The 21,380-nt window shown below is 46.2% G+C and overlaps 9 non-coding genes and 1 pseudogene across 9 annotated transcripts; all 10 read right to left on the bottom strand.

Annotated features, from left to right (window-relative positions):
• Positions 1-1,446: 1,446 nt before the first annotated feature.
• Positions 1,447-1,637, bottom strand: LOC130322068 (U2 spliceosomal RNA). The gene has a single exon (XR_008867661.1). It is a non-coding gene; the product is annotated as a U2 spliceosomal RNA (small nuclear RNA).
• Positions 1,638-3,727: 2,090 nt separating this feature from the next.
• LOC130322067 (U2 spliceosomal RNA) lies at positions 3,728-3,918 on the bottom strand. The gene has a single exon (XR_008867660.1). It is a non-coding gene; the product is annotated as a U2 spliceosomal RNA (small nuclear RNA).
• A 2,089-nt stretch (positions 3,919-6,007) lies between these two features.
• LOC130322066 (U2 spliceosomal RNA) lies at positions 6,008-6,198 on the bottom strand. Its single transcript, XR_008867659.1, has one exon. It is a non-coding gene; the product is annotated as a U2 spliceosomal RNA (small nuclear RNA).
• A 2,093-nt stretch (positions 6,199-8,291) lies between these two features.
• Positions 8,292-8,482, bottom strand: LOC130322065 (U2 spliceosomal RNA). The gene has a single exon (XR_008867658.1). It is a non-coding gene; the product is annotated as a U2 spliceosomal RNA (small nuclear RNA).
• Positions 8,483-10,572: 2,090 nt separating this feature from the next.
• LOC130322076 (U2 spliceosomal RNA) lies at positions 10,573-10,767 on the bottom strand. The gene has a single exon (XR_008867668.1). It is a non-coding gene; the product is annotated as a U2 spliceosomal RNA (small nuclear RNA).
• A 693-nt stretch (positions 10,768-11,460) lies between these two features.
• LOC130322078 (U2 spliceosomal RNA) lies at positions 11,461-11,620 on the bottom strand (annotated as a pseudogene).
• A 2,080-nt stretch (positions 11,621-13,700) lies between these two features.
• Positions 13,701-13,891, bottom strand: LOC130322064 (U2 spliceosomal RNA). The gene has a single exon (XR_008867657.1). It is a non-coding gene; the product is annotated as a U2 spliceosomal RNA (small nuclear RNA).
• Positions 13,892-15,977: 2,086 nt separating this feature from the next.
• On the bottom strand, positions 15,978-16,168 carry LOC130322063 (U2 spliceosomal RNA). Its single transcript, XR_008867656.1, has one exon. It is a non-coding gene; the product is annotated as a U2 spliceosomal RNA (small nuclear RNA).
• A 2,086-nt stretch (positions 16,169-18,254) lies between these two features.
• LOC130322074 (U2 spliceosomal RNA) lies at positions 18,255-18,445 on the bottom strand. Its single transcript, XR_008867666.1, has one exon. It is a non-coding gene; the product is annotated as a U2 spliceosomal RNA (small nuclear RNA).
• Positions 18,446-20,530: 2,085 nt separating this feature from the next.
• On the bottom strand, positions 20,531-20,725 carry LOC130322075 (U2 spliceosomal RNA). Its single transcript, XR_008867667.1, has one exon. It is a non-coding gene; the product is annotated as a U2 spliceosomal RNA (small nuclear RNA).
• Positions 20,726-21,380: the final 655 nt, after the last annotated feature.

The following is a 21,380-nucleotide window of genomic DNA, read 5'->3' as shown; positions in this document are numbered from 1 at the left end:
TTCTAGATGGATGCAACAATCTCCTGTTGCTTCTATGAAGGCCATAATAGACGACATCACCAAACAGCTCCATAGTCACATACACAGCAAAGGAGAGATGTTGTTTACACCTAGTGATGTCAGTGGTATTGAGTGACATCACAGCACAGTGCTAAGGCTCCTGGGCCTGGACACAGCAGCGGCTGCAATATCTCAACGGAGAATACGTTTATATATATGTGTGTGTGTGCGCGTATATATATATATATATATATATATATATATATATATATATATTTCTCCGCCGAAATCACTTTTAAACCCATTTCCACCTTTTTTTCCCTTCTCTTCCTCTTACTTTTTTTTCACGTTTTTTTACGTTTTTCTCCTTTTCGCCTCTTTTCTGGGCGTATTATTCTTCTTTTTCTTCTTTTTTTTCGTCTAATGCATACCCCATCAGTGCAGCAATGCTTATTCAATACCGCCAGCAGATGGAGACACTGGGGGATAATTTTCTAAGGATTTATACTGATTTTTCCTGTCTGAATTTGTCGCACAGAAAGTTGCAGGCCAAATATGTGTGACATTTCTGCGACTTTAGCTTCTAGAGCATTTTTACAACATTATACATAGGTGCTGAATACATAAAAAGCGACTGTTCAGCGACAGACAAGTCGCATCGGCTGAAAGTAGGCCAGAATGTCAGTCCATGTTGGAGCAGGTTTAGATACAGTCTAAAGTATAGATCTCAAAGTCTGTGCACAGAATTTAGCAAGGGCCTCGCACCTTCTGATGCATCAGGTAGGTGCACAATAGCATAGCCTAACCCTCTGTACTTTGGTCTATATTGATGCGGGACATAGACAGCCAGCCGATGACCAATCCATTAGTGCAATGGATGGCTGGAAGCATTTGTCTTTGCCTTTGCAATACCACAGAAGCAATGCATGGTCAATGTACAGCAATGACACACCTGTGTGAACAGCCAGGAGACCCCCCCCATGTTATGTTACATAGTTACATAGTTAGTACGGTCGAAAAAAGACATATGTCCATCAAGTTCAACCAGGGAATTAAGGGGTAGGGGTGTGGCGCGATATTGGGGAAGGGATGAGATTTTATATTTCTTCATAAGCATTAATCTTATTTTGTCAATTAGGAACATTCAGCACCCACCCGCTATCAAGGCAGCTGCCTATCATGTCATGCCCTACCTGCACAGGTGTGCTGGCTACTCAAATGATCCAATTAAGGAGGCCATTTAGTCAGCAGCAGCAGAAGTCCTGTGCCTGGACGCTCCAACAGCGGCCAGACACAAGCAGAAGCAGAAGCAGCAGAAGCAGCAGCAGCACCACCTTTTGTTTTTTGGCTGCAGCAGCAGCAGCAAGGCCCACAGGGCTGGCTAGCTGGCTAGCCAGCAAGCAGGTAGCAATGAAAGTAGGAATCTTTCTTTTTAACCCTGTAAGGGGGTGGTGCACTGTACCCGAAGATACTGCCATATCGGGTCAATGCATAGGGCGACGGAAGCAAGCTTCGAAATCGGCCCCCGTTCTCAAAAATCCATTTAATATATGGTCCCCAGATAGGGGACGTATCAGATATTAAACTGATAAGAACAGATACTACACTTGATCTTAGCCAAAAGGCCGAGAAGCGATAACCGTGAAAGGGGCGGGCCCAACAAGGTCCCCTTCATGGGCACTATCACTGCTTGCTGTCAGGGAGGCTGCCAGACAATTTTCCATGCACACTCTGGGCTGGGGGGCAGTCAACCACCAGTACACACAGCAGAACCTAAACCCATACCATTATTGCTAAGCAGCAAGACAGGGGCCCATTGCACTCCCACGGGGCCTTTTTAAATGCAATCCATAACCCGGATTTGCCAGGAACCCTTCTTACTCCTCCTACTTGCATGTGACACTGGGCTTAGGATCTGCATAGGAAACACACACACAAGCACACACCTACCTTTGTTGCCTGCAGATGCCTCCTTGGCTGTCCCCAAACGGTATCAAACCAACACCCACGGGAAGCTGTAAGCATAGAGGACATGCCTGCACCCCATTGGACTTACCTGTGTGGGTTAAATCCGGGTTATTTGACAACCTATGGCGGTGATGGTTCTGCTCAGGCAGAGCAGTGCTGATGCTCCTCATAAAGCTGTCGCTGCTGTGAAGGTTCTAGGTGACATCACAAATCCCTATGGTTACATACACAACAAAGCTGGGTTGTTGTTGTTTACACTCTGCAAGGCCTGTGGAAGTGAGTGACATCATAGCACTGTAGTTCTGAGGGTTCTAGATGGATGCAACAATCTCCTGTTGCTTCTATGAAGGCCATAATAGACGACATCACCAAACAGCTCCATAGTCACATACACAGCAAAGGAGATATGTTGTTTACACCTAGTGATGTCAGTGGTATTGAGTGACATCACAGCACAGTGCTAAGGCTCCTGGGCCTGGACACAGCAGCGGCTGCAATATCTCAACGGAGAATACGTTTATATATATGTGTGTGTGTGCGCGTATATATATATATATATATATATATATATATATATATATATATATATTTCTCCGCCGAAATCACTTTTAAACCCATTTCCACCTTTTTTTCCCTTCTCTTCCTCTTACTTTTTTTTCACGTTTTTTTACGTTTTTCTCCTTTTCGCCTCTTTTCTGGGCGTATTATTCTTCTTTTTCTTCTTTTTTTTCGTCTAATGCATACCCCATCAGTGCAGCAATGCTTATTCAATACCGCCAGCAGATGGAGGCACTGGGGGATAATTTTCTAAGGATTTATACTGATTTTTCCTGTCTGAATTTGTCGCACAGAAAGTTGCAGGCCAAATATGTGTGACATTTCTGCGACTTTAGCTTCTAGAGCATTTTTACAACATTATACATAGGTGCTGAATACATAAAAAGCGACTGTTCAGCGACAGACAAGTCGCATCGGCTGAAAGTAGGCCAGAATGTCAGTCCATGTTGGAGCAGGTTTAGATACAGTCTAAAGTATAGATCTCAAAGTCTGTGCACAGAATTTAGCAAGGGCCTCGCACCTTCTGATGCATCAGGTAGGTGCACAATAGCATAGCCTAACCCTCTGTACTTTGGTCTATATTGATGCGGGACATAGACAGCCAGCTGATGACCAATCCATTAGTGCAATGGATGGCTGGAAGCATTTGTCTTTGCCTTTGCAATACCACAGAAGCAATGCATGGTCAATGTACAGCAATGACACACCTGTGTGAACAGCCAGGAGACCCCCCCCATGTTATGTTACATAGTTACATAGTTAGTACGGTCGAAAAAAGACATATGTCCATCAAGTTCAACCAGGGAATTAAGGGGTAGGGGTGTGGCGCGATATTGGGGAAGGGATGAGATTTTATATTTCTTCATAAGCATTAATCTTATTTTGTCAATTAGGAACATTCAGCACCCACCCGCTATCAAGGCAGCTGCCTATCATGTCATGCCCTACCTGCACAGGTGTGCTGGCTACTCAAATGATCCAATTAAGGAGGCCATTTAGTCAGCAGCAGCAGAAGTCCTGTGCCTGGACGCTCCAACAGCGGCCAGACACAAGCAGAAGCAGAAGCAGCAGAAGCAGCAGCAGCACCACCTTTTGTTTTTTGGCTGCAGCAGCAGCAGCAAGGCCCACAGGGCTGGCTAGCTGGCTAGCCAGCAAGCAGGTAGCAATGAAAGTAGGAATCTTTCTTTTTAACCCTGTAAGGGGGTGGTGCACTGTACCCGAAGATACTGCCATATCGGGTCAATGCATAGGGCGACGGAAGCAAGCTTCGAAATCGGCCCCCGTTCTCAAAAATCCATTTAATATATGGTCCCCAGATAGGGGACGTATCAGATATTAAACTGATAAGAACAGATACTACACTTGATCTTAGCCAAAAGGCCGAGAAGCGATAACCGTGAAAGGGGCGGGCCCAACAAGGTCCCCTTCATGGGCACTATCACTGCTTGCTGTCAGGGAGGCTGCCAGACAATTTTCCATGCACACTCTGGGCTGGGGGGCAGTCAACCACCAGTACACACAGCAGAACCTAAACCCATACCATTATTGCTAAGCAGCAAGACAGGGGCCCATTGCACTCCCACGGGGCCTTTTTAAATGCAATCCATAACCCGGATTTGCCAGGAACCCTTCTTACTCCTCCTACTTGCATGTGACACTGGGCTTAGGATCTGCATAGGAAACACACACACAAGCACACACCTACCTTTGTTGCCTGCAGATGCCTCCTTGGCTGTCCCCAAACGGTATCAAACCAACACCCACGGGAAGCTGTAAGCATAGAGGACATGCCTGCACCCCATTGGACTTACCTGTGTGGGTTAAATCCGGGTTATTTGACAACCTATGGCGGTGATGGTTCTGCTCAGGCAGAGCAGTGCTGATGCTCCTCATAAAGCTGTCGCTGCTGTGAAGGTTCTAGGTGACATCACAAATCCCTATGGTTACATACACAACAAAGCTGGGTTGTTGTTGTTTACACTCTGCAAGGCCTGTGGAAGTGAGTGACATCATAGCACTGTAGTTCTGAGGGTTCTAGATGGATGCAACAATCTCCTGTTGCTTCTATGAAGGCCATAATAGACGACATCACCAAACAGCTCCATAGTCACATACACAGCAAAGGAGAGATGTTGTTTACACCTAGTGATGTCAGTGGTATTGAGTGACATCACAGCACAGTGCTAAGGCTCCTGGGCCTGGACACAGCAGCGGCTGCAATATCTCAACGGAGAATACGTTTATATATATGTGTGTGTGTGCGCGTATATATATATATATATATATATATATATATATATATATATATATTTCTCCGCCGAAATCACTTTTAAACCCATTTCCACCTTTTTTTCCCTTCTCTTCCTCTTACTTTTTTTTCACGTTTTTTTACGTTTTTCTCCTTTTCGCCTCTTTTCTGGGCGTATTATTCTTCTTTTTCTTCTTTTTTTTCGTCTAATGCATACCCCATCAGTGCAGCAATGCTTATTCAATACCGCCAGCAGATGGAGACACTGGGGGATAATTTTCTAAGGATTTATACTGATTTTTCCTGTCTGAATTTGTCGCACAGAAAGTTGCAGGCCAAATATGTGTGACATTTCTGCGACTTTAGCTTCTAGAGCATTTTTACAACATTATACATAGGTGCTGAATACATAAAAAGCGACTGTTCAGCGACAGACAAGTCGCATCGGCTGAAAGTAGGCCAGAATGTCAGTCCATGTTGGAGCAGGTTTAGATACAGTCTAAAGTATAGATCTCAAAGTCTGTGCACAGAATTTAGCAAGGGCCTCGCACCTTCTGATGCATCAGGTAGGTGCACAATAGCATAGCCTAACCCTCTGTACTTTGGTCTATATTGATGCGGGACATAGACAGCCAGCTGATGACCAATCCATTAGTGCAATGGATGGCTGGAAGCATTTGTCTTTGCCTTTGCAATACCACAGAAGCAATGCATGGTCAATGTACAGCAATGACACACCTGTGTGAACAGCCAGGAGACCCCCCCCCATGTTATGTTACATAGTTACATAGTTAGTACGGTCGAAAAAAGACATATGTCCATCAAGTTCAACCAGGGAATTAAGGGGTAGGGGTGTGGCGCGATATTGGGGAAGGGATGAGATTTTATATTTCTTCATAAGCATTAATCTTATTTTGTCAATTAGGAACATTCAGCACCCACCCGCTATCAAGGCAGCTGCCTATCATGTCATGCCCTACCTGCACAGGTGTGCTGGCTACTCAAATGATCCAATTAAGGAGGCCATTTAGTCAGCAGCAGCAGAAGTCCTGTGCCTGGACGCTCCAACAGCGGCCAGACACAAGCAGAAGCAGAAGCAGCAGAAGCAGCAGCAGCACCACCTTTTGTTTTTTGGCTGCAGCAGCAGCAGCAAGGCCCACAGGGCTGGCTAGCTGGCTAGCCAGCAAGCAGGTAGCAATGAAAGTAGGAATCTTTCTTTTTAACCCTGTAAGGGGGTGGTGCACTGTACCCGAAGATACTGCCATATCGGGTCAATGCATAGGGCGACGGAAGCAAGCTTCGAAATCGGCCCCCGTTCTCAAAAATCCATTTAATATATGGTCCCCAGATAGGGGACGTATCAGATATTAAACTGATAAGAACAGATACTACACTTGATCTTAGCCAAAAGGCCGAGAAGCGATAACCGTGAAAGGGGCGGGCCCAACAAGGTCCCCTTCATGGGCACTATCACTGCTTGCTGTCAGGGAGGCTGCCAGACAATTTTCCATGCACACTCTGGGCTGTGGGGCAGTCAACCACCAGTACACACAGCAGAACCTAAACCCATACCATTATTGCTAAGCAGCAAGACAGGGGCCCATTGCACTCCCACGGGGCCTTTTTAAATGCAATCCATAACCCGGATTTGCCAGGAACCCTTCTTACTCCTCCTACTTGCATGTGACACTGGGCTTAGGATCTGCATAGGAAACACACACACAAGCACACACCTACCTTTGTTGCCTGCAGATGCCTCCTTGGCTGTCCCCAAACGGTATCAAACCAACACCCACGGGAAGCTGTAAGCATAGAGGACATGCCTGCACCCCATTGGACTTACCTGTGTGGGTTAAATCCGGGTTATTTGACAACCTATGGCGGTGATGGTTCTGCTCAGGCAGAGCAGTGCTGATGCTCCTCATAAAGCTGTCGCTGCTGTGAAGGTTCTAGGTGACATCACAAATCCCTATGGTTACATACACAACAAAGCTGGGTTGTTGTTGTTTACACTCTGCAAGGCCTGTGGAAGTGAGTGACATCATAGCACTGTAGTTCTGAGGGTTCTAGATGGATGCAACAATCTCCTGTTGCTTCTATGAAGGCCATAATAGACGACATCACCAAACAGCTCCATAGTCACATACACAGCAAAGGAGAGATGTTGTTTACACCTAGTGATGTCAGTGGTATTGAGTGACATCACAGCACAGTGCTAAGGCTCCTGGGCCTGGACACAGCAGCGGCTGCAATATCTCAACGGAGAATACGTTTATATATATGTGTGTGTGTGCGCGTATATATATATATATATATATATATATATATATATATATATATATATTTCTCCGCCGAAATCACTTTTAAACCCATTTCCACCTTTTTTTCCCTTCTCTTCCTCTTACTTTTTTTTCACGTTTTTTTACGTTTTTCTCCTTTTCGCCTCTTTTCTGGGCGTATTATTCTTCTTTTTCTTCTTTTTTTTCGTCTAATGCATACCCCATCAGTGCAGCAATGCTTATTCAATACCGCCAGCAGATGGAGACACTGGGGGATAATTTTCTAAGGATTTATACTGATTTTTCCTGTCTGAATTTGTCGCACAGAAAGTTGCAGGCCAAATATGTGTGACATTTCTGCGACTTTAGCTTCTAGAGCATTTTTACAACATTATACATAGGTGCTGAATACATAAAAAGCGACTGTTCAGCGACAGACAAGTCGCATCGGCTGAAAGTAGGCCAGAATGTCAGTCCATGTTGGAGCAGGTTTAGATACAGTCTAAAGTATAGATCTCAAAGTCTGTGCACAGAATTTAGCAAGGGCCTCGCACCTTCTGATGCATCAGGTAGGTGCACAATAGCATAGCCTAACCCTCTGTACTTTGGTCTATATTGATGCGGGACATAGACAGCCAGCTGATGACCAATCCATTAGTGCAATGGATGGCTGGAAGCATTTGTCTTTGCCTTTGCAATACCACAGAAGCAATGCATGGTCAATGTACAGCAATGACACACCTGTGTGAACAGCCAGGAGACCCCCCCCATGTTATGTTACATAGTTACATAGTTAGTACGGTCGAAAAAAGACATATGTCCATCAAGTTCAACCAGGGAATTAAGGGGTAGGGGTGTGGCGCGATATTGGGGAAGGGATGAGATTTTATATTTCTTCATAAGCATTAATCTTATTTTGTCAATTAGGAACATTCAGCACCCACCCGCTATCAAGGCAGCTGCCTATCATGTCATGCCCTACCTGCACAGGTGTGCTGGCTACTCAAATGATCCAATTAAGGAGGCCATTTAGTCAGCAGCAGCAGAAGTCCTGTGCCTGGACGCTCCAACAGCGGCCAGACACAAGCAGAAGCAGAAGCAGCAGAAGCAGCAGCAGCAGCACCACCTTTTGTTTTTTGGCTGCAGCAGCAGCAGCAAGGCCCACAGGGCTGGCTAGCTGGCTAGCCAGCAAGCAGGTAGCAATGAAAGTAGGAATCTTTCTTTTTAACCCTGTAAGGGGGTGGTGCACTGTACCCGAAGATACTGCCATATCGGGTCAATGCATAGGGCGACGGAAGCAAGCTTCGAAATCGGCCCCCGTTCTCAAAAATCCATTTAATATATGGTCCCCAGATAGGGGACGTATCAGATATTAAACTGATAAGAACAGATACTACACTTGATCTTAGCCAAAAGGCCGAGAAGCGATAACCGTGAAAGGGGCGGGCCCAACAAGGTCCCCTTCATGGGCACTATCACTGCTTGCTGTCAGGGAGGCTGCCAGACAATTTTCCATGCACACTCTGGGCTGGGGGGCAGTCAACCACCAGCACACACAGCAGAACCTAAACCCATACCATTATTGCTAAGCAGCAAGACAGGGGCCCATTGCACTCCCACGGGGCCTTTTTAAATGCAATCCATAACCCGGATTTGCCAGGAACCCTTCTTACTCCTCCTACTTGCATGTGACACTGGGCTTAGGATCTGCATAGGAAACACACACACAAGCACACACCTACCTTTGTTGCCTGCAGATGCCTCCTTGGCTGTCCCCAAACGGTATCAAACCAACACCCACGGGAAGCTGTAAGCATAGAGGACATGCCTGCACCCCATTGGACTTACCTGTGTGGGTTAAATCCGGGTTATTTGACAACCTATGGCGGTGATGGTTCTGCTCAGGCAGAGCAGTGCTGATGCTCCTCATAAAGCTGTCGCTGCTGTGAAGGTTCTAGGTGACATCACAAATCCCTATGGTTACATACACAACAAAGCTGGGTTGTTGTTGTTTACACTCTGCAAGGCCTGTGGAAGTGAGTGACATCATAGCACTGTAGTTCTGAGGGTTCTAGATGGATGCAACAATCTCCTGTTGCTTCTATGAAGGCCATAATAGACGACATCACCAAACAGCTCCATAGTCACATACACAGCAAAGGAGAGATGTTGTTTACACCTAGTGATGTCAGTGGTATTGAGTGACATCACAGCACAGTGCTAAGGCTCCTGGGCCTGGACACAGCAGCGGCTGCAATATCTCAACGGAGAATACGTTTATATATATGTGTGTGTGTGCGCGTATATATATATATATATATATATATATATATATATATATATATATATTTCTCCGCCGAAATCACTTTTAAACCCATTTCCACCTTTTTTTCCCTTCTCTTCCTCTTACTTTTTTTTCACGTTTTTTTACGTTTTTCTCCTTTTCGCCTCTTTTCTGGGCGTATTATTCTTCTTTTTCTTCTTTTTTTTCGTCTAATGCATACCCCATCAGTGCAGCAATGCTTATTCAATACCGCCAGCAGATGGAGACACTGGGGGATAATTTTCTAAGGATTTATACTGATTTTTCCTGTCTGAATTTGTCGCACAGAAAGTTGCAGGCCAAATATGTGTGACATTTCTGCGACTTTAGCTTCTAGAGCATTTTTACAACATTATACATAGGTGCTGAATACATAAAAAGCGACTGTTCAGCGACAGACAAGTCGCATCGGCTGAAAGTAGGCCAGAATGTCAGTCCATGTTGGAGCAGGTTTAGATACAGTCTAAAGTATAGATCTCAAAGTCTGTGCACAGAATTTAGCAAGGGCCTCGCACCTTCTGATGCATCAGGTAGGTGCACAATAGCATAGCCTAACCCTCTGTACTTTGGTCTATATTGATGCGGGACATAGACAGCCAGCTGATGACCAATCCATTAGTGCAATGGATGGCTGGAAGCATTTGTCTTTGCCTTTGCAATACCACAGAAGCAATGCATGGTCAATGTACAGCAATGACACACCTGTGTGAACAGCCAGGAGACCCCCCCCATGTTATGTTACATAGTTACATAGTTAGTACGGTCGAAAAAAGACATATGTCCATCAAGTTCAACCAGGGAATTAAGGGGTAGGGGTGTGGCGCGATATTGGGGAAGGGATGAGATTTTATATTTCTTCATAAGCATTAATCTTATTTTGTCAATTAGGAACATTCAGCACCCACCCGCTATCAAGGCAGCTGCCTATCATGTCATGCCCTACCTGCACAGGTGTGCTGGCTACTCAAATGATCCAATTAAGGAGGCCATTTAGTCAGCAGCAGCAGAAGTTCTGTGCCTGGACGCTCCAACAGCGGCCAGACACAAGCAGAAGCAGATGCAGCAGAAGCAGCAGCAGCACCACCTTTTGTTTTTTGGCTGCAGCAGCAGCAGCAAGGCCCACAGGGCTGGCTAGCTGGCTAGCCAGCAAGCAGGTAGCAATGAAAGTAGGAATCTTTCTTTTTAACCCTGTAAGGGGGTGGTGCACTGTACCCGAAGATACTGCCATATCGGGTCAATGCATAGGGCGACGGAAGCAAGCTTCGAAATCGGCCCCCGTTCTCAAAAATCCATTTAATATATGGTCCCCAGATAGGGGACGTATCAGATATTAAACTGATAAGAACAGATTTTTTTTTTTTTTTTTTTTTTTTTCTTTATCTAAAGCCGAGGAACGTGCTTTCGATTCACCCAAAGTGCAAGAAAAAGTGCAAACGTGTTACACTAAAAAAACGTGCACAAAGGATGCGGTCTATCGCAAGCCCTTCTCCGATAGGAGAGAGGCCCCCCAACAAACCTTACCCTTCGCCTCCGGACCAAAAGGTACCTGCGAGGTTCCAGGTTCGATGTCCCTTTTCGCCGAAGCTACTAGGGGACCACAAATGCTCCCGGCATCCCCCTTGGCGTTAGCCAAGGTATCTGCCCGCAGAGCCGATTACGGTAGGTACCCTGCCAAAGCAGGAGTACCCGGGGTGTTTGCAGGGAGGTGCGGAACCTAATGGCCACACACACCTCCCCTAGACCGCCAGGAGGGACACCCAGAAGGGCTACCGCATCCTGACAAATCCTGTGAACACACAACACGCAAAAAGTGACACAGTGAGACAAAAAAGAAATAAATAAGTGAATGTGTGCAGATATACTGCCCGGACATCCGGCCGGATCTATAAAAATTTCTCTGATCCTAGCCAGAAGGCCGGGAATCAAGAGGTGAGTGCCACAAGGTGAAGAGATTATGGTGCCCGTGCTTCAACCCAGTGAGTCTATTCTCCCAGTGAGTTTCGGCACCTCGGGGTCACCACTCCCCGAGGCACAAAAGTACCTCGGCTCTAGACCCTCTCAGCCTCATGGCGAGACCCGGAGGGAACAGGTCACATCGGGGCAGCCGTCGAGCTGATTCCTCAGAACCAGCCCCGGAAAGCCCTGGTACACCTGCATCCTCCATGCAGCACCCATCCCCACCAGCATGAAAACTGATAAGAACAGATACTACACTTGATCTTAGCCAAAAGGCCGAGAAGCGATAACCGTGAAAGGGGCGGGCCCAACAAGGTCCCCTTCATGGGCACTATCACTGCTTGCTGTCAGGGAGGCTGCCAGACAATTTTCCATGCACACTCTGGGCTGGGGGGCAGTCAACCACCAGTACACACAGCAGAACCTAAACCCATACCATTATTGCTAAGCAGCAAGACAGGGGCCCATTGCACTCCCACGGGGCCTTTTTAAATGCAATCCATAACCCGGATTTGCCAGGAACCCTTCTTACTCCTCCTACTTGCATGTGACACTGGGCTTAGGATCTGCATAGGAAACACACACACAAGCACACACCTACCTTTGTTGCCTGCAGATGCCTCCTTGGCTGTCCCCAAACGGTATCAAACCAACACCCACGGGAAGCTGTAAGCATAGAGGACATGCCTGCACCCCATTGGACTTACCTGTGTGGGTTAAATCCGGGTTATTTGACAACCTATGGCGGTGATGGTTCTGCTCAGGCAGAGCAGTGCTGATGCTCCTCATAAAGCTGTCGCTGCTGTGAAGGTTCTAGGTGACATCACAAATCCCTATGGTTACATACACAACAAAGCTGGGTTGTTGTTGTTTACACTCTGCAAGGCCTGTGGAAGTGAGTGACATCATAGCACTGTAGTTCTGAGGGTTCTAGATGGATGCAACAATCTCCTGTTGCTTCTATGAAGGCCATAATAGACGACATCACCAAACAGCTCCATAGTCACATACACAGCAAAGGAGAGATGTTGTTTACACCTAGTGATGTCAGTGGTATTGAGTGACATCACAGCACAGTGCTAAGGCTCCTGGGCCTGGACACAGCAGCGGCTGCAATATCTCAACGGAGAATACGTTTATATATATGTGTGTGTGTGCGCGTATATATATATATATATATATATATATATATATATATATATATTTCTCCGCCGAAATCACTTTTAAACCCATTTCCACCTTTTTTTCCCTTCTCTTCCTCTTACTTTTTTTTCACGTTTTTTTACGTTTTTCTCCTTTTCGCCTCTTTTCTGGGCGTATTATTCTTCTTTTTCTTCTTTTTTTTCGTCTAATGCATACCCCATCAGTGCAGCAATGCTTATTCAATACCGCCAGCAGATGGAGACACTGGGGGATAATTTTCTAAGGATTTATACTGATTTTTCCTGTCTGAATTTGTCGCACAGAAAGTTGCAGGCCAAATATGTGTGACATTTCTGCGACTTTAGCTTCTAGAGCATTTTTACAACATTATACATAGGTGCTGAATACATAAAAAGCGACTGTTCAGCGACAGACAAGTCGCATCGGCTGAAAGTAGGCCAGAATGTCAGTCCATGTTGGAGCAGGTTTAGATACAGTCTAAAGTATAGATCTCAAAGTCTGTGCACAGAATTTAGCAAGGGCCTCGCACCTTCTGATGCATCAGGTAGGTGCACAATAGCATAGCCTAACCCTCTGTACTTTGGTCTATATTGATGCGGGACATAGACAGCCAGCTGATGACCAATCCATTAGTGCAATGGATGGCTGGAAGCATTTGTCTTTGCCTTTGCAATACCACAGAAGCAATGCATGGTCAATGTACAGCAATGACACACCTGTGTGAACAGCCAGGAGACCCCCCCCATGTTATGTTACATAGTTACATAGTTAGTACGGTCGAAAAAAGACATATGTCCATCAAGTTCAACCAGGGAATTAAGGGGTAGGGGTGTGGCGCGATATTGGGGAAGGGATGAGATTTTATATTTCTTCATAAGCATTAATCTTATTTTGTCAATTAGGAACATTCAGCACCCACCCGCTATCAAGGCAGCTGCCTATCATGTCATGCCCTACCTGCACAGGTGTGCTGGCTACTCAAATGATCCAATTAAGGAGGCCATTTAGTCAGCAGCAGCAGAAGTCCTGTGCCTGGACGCTCCAACAGCGGCCAGACACAAGCAGAAGCAGAAGCAGCAGCAGCACCACCTTTTGTTTTTTGGCTGCAGCAGCAGCAGCAGCAAGGCCCACAGGGCTGGCTAGCTGGCTAGCCAGCAAGCAGGTAGCAATGAAAGTAGGAATCTTTCTTTTTAACCCTGTAAGGGGGTGGTGCACTGTACCCGAAGATACTGCCATATCGGGTCAATGCATAGGGCGACGGAAGCAAGCTTCGAAATCGGCCCCCGTTCTCAAAAATCCATTTAATATATGGTCCCCAGATAGGGGACGTATCAGATATTAAACTGATAAGAACAGATACTACACTTGATCTTAGCCAAAAGGCCGAGAAGCGATAACCGTGAAAGGGGCGGGCCCAACAAGGTCCCCTTCATGGGCACTATCACTGCTTGCTGTCAGGGAGGCTGCCAGACAATTTTCCATGCACACTCTGGGCTGGGGGGCAGTCAACCACCAGTACACACAGCAGAACCTAAACCCATACCATTATTGCTAAGCAGCAAGACAGGGGCCCATTGCACTCCCACGGGGCCTTTTTAAATGCAATCCATAACCCGGATTTGCCAGGAACCCTTCTTACTCCTCCTACTTGCATGTGACACTGGGCTTAGGATCTGCATAGGAAACACACACACAAGCACACACCTACCTTTGTTGCCTGCAGATGCCTCCTTGGCTGTCCCCAAACGGTATCAAACCAACACCCACGGGAAGCTGTAAGCATAGAGGACATGCCTGCACCCCATTGGACTTACCTGTGTGGGTTAAATCCGGGTTATTTGACAACCTATGGCGGTGATGGTTCTGCTCAGGCAGAGCAGTGCTGATGCTCCTCATAAAGCTGTCGCTGCTGTGAAGGTTCTAGGTGACATCACAAATCCCTATGGTTACATACACAACAAAGCTGGGTTGTTGTTGTTTACACTCTGCAAGGCCTGTGGAAGTGAGTGACATCATAGCACTGTAGTTCTGAGGGTTCTAGATGGATGCAACAATCTCCTGTTGCTTCTATGAAGGCCATAATAGACGACATCACCAAACAGCTCCATAGTCACATACACAGCAAAGGAGAGATGTTGTTTACACCTAGTGATGTCAGTGGTATTGAGTGACATCACAGCACAGTGCTAAGGCTCCTGGGCCTGGACACAGCAGCGGCTGCAATATCTCAACGGAGAATACGTTTATATATATGTGTGTGTGTGCGCGTATATATATATATATATATATATATATATATATATATATATATTTCTCCGCCGAAATCACTTTTAAACCCATTTCCACCTTTTTTTCCCTTCTCTTCCTCTTACTTTTTTTTCACGTTTTTTTACGTTTTTCTCCTTTTCGCCTCTTTTCTGGGCGTATTATTCTTCTTTTTCTTCTTTTTTTTCGTCTAATGCATACCCCATCAGTGCAGCAATGCTTATTCAATACCGCCAGCAGATGGAGACACTGGGGGATAATTTTCTAAGGATTTATACTGATTTTTCCTGTCTGAATTTGTCGCACAGAAAGTTGCAGGCCAAATATGTGTGACATTTCTGCGACTTTAGCTTCTAGAGCATTTTTACAACATTATACATAGGTGCTGAATACATAAAAAGCGACTGTTCAGCGACAGACAAGTCGCATCGGCTGAAAGTAGGCCAGAATGTCAGTCCATGTTGGAGCAGGTTTAGATACAGTCTAAAGTATAGATCTCAAAGTCTGTGCACAGAATTTAGCAAGGGCCTCGCACCTTCTGATGCATCAGGTAGGTGCACAATAGCATAGCCTAACCCTCTGTACTTTGGTCTATATTGATGCGGGACATAGACAGCCAGCTGATGACCAATCCATTAGTGCAATGGATGGCTGGAAGCATTTGTCTTTGCCTTTGCAATACCACAGAAGCAATGCATGGTCAATGTACAGCAATGACACACCTGTGTGAACAGCCAGGAGACCCCCCCCATGTTATGTTACATAGTTACATAGTTAGTACGGTCGAAAAAAGACATATGTCCATCAAGTTCAACCAGGGAATTAAGGGGTAGGGGTGTGGCGCGATATTGGGGAAGGGATGAGATTTTATATTTCTTCATAAGCATTAATCTTATTTTGTCAATTAGGAACATTCAGCACCCACCCGCTATCAAGGCAGCTGCCTATCATGTCATGCCCTACCTGCACAGGTGTGCTGGCTACTCAAATGATCCAATTAAGGAGGCCATTTAGTCAGCAGCAGCAGAAGTCCTGTGCCTGGACGCTCCAACAGCGGCCAGACACAAGCAGAAGCAGAAGCAGCAGAAGCAGCAGCAGCACCACCTTTTGTTTTTTGGCTGCAGCAGCAGCAGCAAGGCCCACAGGGCTGGCTAGCTGGCTAGCCAGCAAGCAGGTAGCAATGAAAGTAGGAATCTTTCTTTTTAACCCTGTAAGGGGGTGGTGCACTGTACCCGAAGATACTGCCATATCGGGTCAATGCATAGGGCGACGGAAGCAAGCTTCGAAATCGGCCCCCGTTCTCAAAAATCCATTTAATATATGGTCCCCAGATAGGGGACGTATCAGATATTAAACTGATAAGAACAGATACTACACTTGATCTTAGCCAAAAGGCCGAGAAGCGATAACCGTGAAAGGGGCGGGCCCAACAAGGTCCCCTTCATGGGCACTATCACTGCTTGCTGTCAGGGAGGCTGCCAGACAATTTTCCATGCACACTCTGGGCTGGGGGGCAGTCAACCACCAGTACACACAGCAGAACCTAAACCCATACCATTATTGCTAAGCAGCAAGACAGGGGCCCATTGCACTCCCACGGGGCCTTTTTAAATGCAATCCATAACCCGGATTTGCCAGGAACCCTTCTTACTCCTCCTACTTGCATGTGACACTGGGCTTAGGATCTGCATAGGAAACACACACACAAGCACACACCTACCTTTGTTGCCTGCAGATGCCTCCTTGGCTGTCCCCAAACGGTATCAAACCAACACCCACGGGAAGCTGTAAGCATAGAGGACATGCCTGCACCCCATTGGACTTACCTGTGTGGGTTAAATCCGGGTTATTTGACAACCTATGGCGGTGATGGTTCTGCTCAGGCAGAGCAGTGCTGATGCTCCTCATAAAGCTGTCGCTGCTGTGAAGGTTCTAGGTGACATCACAAATCCCTATGGTTACATACACAACAAAGCTGGGTTGTTGTTGTTTACACTCTGCAAGGCCTGTGGAAGTGAGTGACATCATAGCACTGTAGTTCTGAGGGTTCTAGATGGATGCAACAATCTCCTGTTGCTTCTATGAAGGCCATAATAGACGACATCACCAAACAGCTCCATAGTCACATACACAGCAAAGGAGAGATGTTGTTTACACCTAGTGATGTCAGTGGTATTGAGTGACATCACAGCACAGTGCTAAGGCTCCTGGGCCTGGACACAGCAGCGGCTGCAATATCTCAACGGAGAATACGTTTATATATATGTGTGTGTGTGCGCGTATATATATATATATATATATATATATATATATATATATATATTTCTCCGCCGAAATCACTTTTAAACCCATTTCCACCTTTTTTTCCCTTCTCTTCCTCTTACTTTTTTTTCACGTTTTTTTACGTTTTTCTCCTTTTCGCCTCTTTTCTGGGCGTATTATTCTTCTTTTTCTTCTTTTTTTTCGTCTAATGCATACCCCATCAGTGCAGCAATGCTTATTCAATACCGCCAGCAGATGGAGACACTGGGGGATAATTTTCTAAGGATTTATACTGATTTTTCCTGTCTGAATTTGTCGCACAGAAAGTTGCAGGCCAAATATGTGTGACATTTCTGCGACTTTAGCTTCTAGAGCATTTTTACAACATTATACATAGGTGCTGAATACATAAAAAGCGACTGTTCAGCGACAGACAAGTCGCATCGGCTGAAAGTAGGCCAGAATGTCAGTCCATGTTGGAGCAGGTTTAGATACAGTCTAAAGTATAGATCTCAAAGTCTGTGCACAGAATTTAGCAAGGGCCTCGCACCTTCTGATGCATCAGGTAGGTGCACAATAGCATAGCCTAACCCTCTGTACTTTGGTCTATATTGATGCGGGACATAGACAGCCAGCTGATGACCAATCCATTAGTGCAATGGATGGCTGGAAGCATTTGTCTTTGCCTTTGCAATACCACAGAAGCAATGCATGGTCAATGTACAGCAATGACACACCTGTGTGAACAGCCAGGAGACCCCCCCCATGTTATGTTACATAGTTACATAGTTAGTACGGTCGAAAAAAGACATATGTCCATCAAGTTCAACCAGGGAATTAAGGGGTAGGGGTGTGGCGCGATATTGGGGAAGGGATGAGATTTTATATTTCTTCATAAGCATTAATCTTATTTTGTCAATTAGGAACATTCAGCACCCACCCGCTATCAAGGCAGCTGCCTATCATGTCATGCCCTACCTGCACAGGTGTGCTGGCTACTCAAATGATCCAATTAAGGAGGCCATTTAGTCAGCAGCAGCAGAAGTCCTGTGCCTGGACGCTCCAACAGCGGCCAGACACAAGCAGAAGCAGAAGCAGCAGAAGCAGCAGCAGCACCACCTTTTGTTTTTTGGCTGCAGCAGCAGCAGCAAGGCCCACAGGGCTGGCTAGCTGGCTAGCCAGCAAGCAGGTAGCAATGAAAGTAGGAATCTTTCTTTTTAACCCTGTAAGGGGGTGGTGCACTGTACCCGAAGATACTGCCATATCGGGTCAATGCATAGGGCGACGGAAGCAAGCTTCGAAATCGGCCCCCGTTCTCAAAAATCCATTTAATATATGGTCCCCAGATAGGAGACGTATCAGATATTAAACTGATAAGAACAGATACTACACTTGATCTTAGCCAAAAGGCCGAGAAGCGATAACCGTGAAAGGGGCGGGCCCAACAAGGTCCCCTTCATGGGCACTATCACTGCTTGCTGTCAGGGAGGCTGCCAGACAATTTTCCATGCACACTCTGGGCTGGGGGGCAGTCAACCACCAGTACACACAGCAGAACCTAAACCCATACCATTATTGCTAAGCAGCAAGACAGGGGCCCATTGCACTCCCACGGGGCCTTTTTAAATGCAATCCATAACCCGGATTTGCCAGGAACCCTTCTTACTCCTCCTACTTGCATGTGACACTGGGCTTAGGATCTGCATAGGAAACACACACACAAGCACACACCTACCTTTGTTGCCTGCAGATGCCTCCTTGGCTGTCCCCAAACGGTATCAAACCAACACCCACGGGAAGCTGTAAGCATAGAGGACATGCCTGCACCCCATTGGACTTACCTGTGTGGGTTAAATCCGGGTTATTTGACAACCTATGGCGGTGATGGTTCTGCTCAGGCAGAGCAGTGCTGATGCTCCTCATAAAGCTGTCGCTGCTGTGAAGGTTCTAGGTGACATCACAAATCCCTATGGTTACATACACAACAAAGCTGGGTTGTTGTTGTTTACACTCTGCAAGGCCTGTGGAAGTGAGTGACATCATAGCACTGTAGTTCTGAGGGTTCTAGATGGATGCAACAATCTCCTGTTGCTTCTATGAAGGCCATAATAGACGACATCACCAAACAGCTCCATAGTCACATACACAGCAAAGGAGAGATGTTGTTTACACCTAGTGATGTCAGTGGTATTGAGTGACATCACAGCACAGTGCTAAGGCTCCTGGGCCTGGACACAGCAGCGGCTGCAATATCTCAACGGAGAATACGTTTATATATATGTGTGTGTGTGCGCGTATATATATATATATATATATATATATATATATATATATATATTTCTCCGCCGAAATCACTTTTAAACCCATTTCCACCTTTTTTTCCCTTCTCTTCCTCTTACTTTTTTTTCACGTTTTTTTACGTTTTTCTCCTTTTCGCCTCTTTTCTGGGCGTATTATTCTTCTTTTTCTTTTTTTTTTCGTCTAATGCATACCCCATCAGTGCAGCAATGCTTATTCAATACCGCCAGCAGATGGAGACACTGGGGGATAATTTTCTAAGGATTTATACTGATTTTTCCTGTCTGAATTTGTCGCACAGAAAGTTGCAGGCCAAATATGTGTGACATTTCTGCGACTTTAGCTTCTAGAGCATTTTTACAACATTATACATAGGTGCTGAATACATAAAAAGCGACTGTTCAGCGACAGACAAGTCGCATCGGCTGAAAGTAGGCCAGAATGTCAGTCCATGTTGGAGCAGGTTTAGATACAGTCTAAAGTATAGATCTCAAAGTCTGTGCACAGAATTTAGCAAGGGCCTCGCACCTTCTGATGCATCAGGTAGGTGCACAATAGCATAGCCTAACCCTCTGTACTTTGGTCTATATTGATGCGGGACATAGACAGCCAGCTGATGACCAATCCATTAGTGCAATGGATGGCTGGAAGCATTTGTCTTTGCCTTTGCAATACCACAGAAGCAATGCATGGTCAATGTACAGCAATGACACACCTGTGTGAACAGCCAGGAGACCCCCCCCATGTTATGTTACATAGTTACATAGTTAGTACGGTCGAAAAAAGACATATGTCCATCAAGTTCAACCAGGGAATTAAGGGGTAGGGGTGTGGCGCGATATTGGGGAAGGGATGAGATTTTATATTTCTTCATAAGCATTAATCTTATTTTGTCAATTAGGAACATTCAGCACCCACCCGCTATCAAGGCAGCTGCCTATCATGTCATGCCCTACCTGCACAGGTGTGCTGGCTACTCAAATGATCCAATTAAGGAGGCCATTTAGTCAGCAGCAGCAGAAGTTCTGTGCCTGGACGCTCCAACAGCGGCCAGACACAAGCAGAAGCAGATGCAGCAGAAGCAGCAGCAGCACCACCTTTTGTTTTTTGGCTGCAGCAGCAGCAGCAAGGCCCACAGGGCTGGCTAGCTGGCTAGCCAGCAAGCAGGTAGCAATGAAAGTAGGAATCTTTCTTTTTAACCCTGTAAGGGGGTGGTGCACTGTACCCGAAGATACTGCCATATCGGGTCAATGCATAGGGCGACGGAAGCAAGCTTCGAAATCGGCCCCCGTTCTCAAAAATCCATTTAATATATGGTCCCCAGATAGGGGACGTATCAGATATTAAACTGATAAGAACAGATTTTTTTTTTTTTTTTTTTTTTTTTCTTTATCTAAAGCCGAGGAACGTGCTTTCGATTCACCCAAAGTGCAAGAAAAAGTGCAAACGTGTTACACTAAAAAAACGTGCACAAAGGATGCGGTCTATCGCAAGCCCTTCTCCGATAGGAGAGAGGCCCCCCAACAAACCTTACCCTTCGCCTCCGGACCAAAAGGTACCTGCGAGGTTCCAGGTTCGATGTCCCTTTTCGCCGAAGCTACTAGGGGACCACAAATGCTCCCGGCATCCCCCTTGGCGTTAGCCAAGGTATCTGCCCGCAGAGCCGATTACGGTAGGTACCCTGCCAAAGCAGGAGTACCCGGGGTGTTTGCAGGGAGGTGCGGAACCTAATGGCCACACACACCTCCCCTAGACCGCCAGGAGGGACACCCAGAAGGGCTACCGCATCCTGACAAATCCTGTGAACACACAACACGCAAAAAGTGACACAGTGAGACAAAAAAGAAATAAATAAGTGAATGTGTGCAGATATACTGCCCGGACATCCGGCCGGATCTATAAAAATTTCTCTGATCCTAGCCAGAAGGCCGGGAATCAAGAGGTGAGTGCCACAAGGTGAAGAGATTATGGTGCCCGTGCTTCAACCCAGTGAGTCTATTCTCCCAGTGAGTTTCGGCACCTCGGGGTCACCACTCCCCGAGGCACAAAAGTACCTCGG

The sequence above is a fragment of the Hyla sarda genome, unplaced genomic scaffold, assembly GCF_029499605.1.
Source record: "Hyla sarda isolate aHylSar1 unplaced genomic scaffold, aHylSar1.hap1 scaffold_2306, whole genome shotgun sequence".
NCBI lineage: Eukaryota > Metazoa > Chordata > Amphibia > Anura > Hylidae > Hyla > Hyla sarda.
Note: the sequence above shows the minus strand (reverse complement) of the source record. Positions and strands in the feature narration are given on the sequence as shown.